Raw genomic sequence first — 1309 nt, 5'->3', positions numbered from 1 at the left:
AGAGTTATCCTGCACCAAACCAGCGTAGACTCAGCTTCGCCCCCTTTTTACCCGAAATAGTCCTGCAATAAACTAGTGTAGGCATTCAAAATACAACCCTGGCCAATTTCCCACCCTGATTCATAGTTGTACATTGGCCTCTATTTTTAAATAATATCTGGATTATATTTACAACGTAAGCTAGGTACTGTAATATGTTTCCCAATCATGCTTTAAATAGAAATTTAAGCCCCTTTTCCATGTGGCCCTGCTTTGGCGCCGGTCCACCCTATTCAGCCCGTTTTGTGACCATTACCAATACTGGCTACCTGACTTGTTAGGGCTACATGGGGTCAAAATCTGTACGAATCTGTGAGCATATAGTAAACACAACCAGTCCTGGACTCTTATCAAATAGCTTAGGAGTCCAAGACAATCGGCTCTGCTTTAAAGTAAACACAGACCAGTGTTTTGTGGCATGTTTTGATGATAACAGCCCACCCAGAACTCACTGCAGAACATTTCTGCATGCTTATGACAGTTAGGTAATTCCCAAACTGTGTCCCGCTACATTCTTTATATACCCATCAGAGACCTTTTAAAGACTATTTGTGTTCTGGGTGTCTTTTTACTGTAATGTGGTCTGCATTAAGTATGAAAGCAGTTTAGTACAAAGTGTAATACATTGCAGTTCTCCACACCAGACATGAGGCACAGCACCTTGCATAAATGCTTGAGTCTTTGAACCCTTCCACATATTCCAAAATTACAGCTATAAATATAAATGTGTTTTACTTTGATGTCAAGTGAAAAACCAACATAAAGTAATGCACGATGCAATAAACCTAATTGCCTTAAAAACTCTCCTAATTAGTCAATAGATTTCACCTGGGTCTAATTTAGCCCGGAAATAAACACAGCTGTTCTTTGAAGACCTCATTGGATAGTTAGAGAATGTCAGAGAACAACCAGCATTAGGAAAAACAGCTGACAAGTCAGGTCAAGTATGTAACTTTCATCAATAATCTTTCTTCTTTTTTACTTTCCTTTAGAGTCGTATTTAGGTTCCAGCCTTTAACAAACTTGTGGTTCCATTTTGAAAAAATATAATCTACCAAAAGTTCAGCATATGTTATTTTTAACAGGGCTTACATGGAAAAGAATTTGCACATTTCAGATCCCTTTATTACGGAGGAGGATTAGGGCCACTGAAAAAAAAAGTTAACTGATTTTTAAATTTTATTTCAGTTTAGTATGGGAAAAAAGTCAGAATTCTGACTTTAATCTCAGAATTCTGACTGAATTCTGACAATAAAGTCAGAATTCTGAC

Source organism: Cyprinodon variegatus, unplaced genomic scaffold (assembly GCF_000732505.1).
Source record: "Cyprinodon variegatus isolate N-32 unplaced genomic scaffold, C_variegatus-1.0 Scaffold63, whole genome shotgun sequence".
NCBI classification, from domain to species: Eukaryota; Metazoa; Chordata; class Actinopteri; order Cyprinodontiformes; family Cyprinodontidae; genus Cyprinodon; species Cyprinodon variegatus.
The sequence above is the reverse complement of the archived record's forward strand: the minus strand, read 5'-3'. Positions refer to the sequence as shown.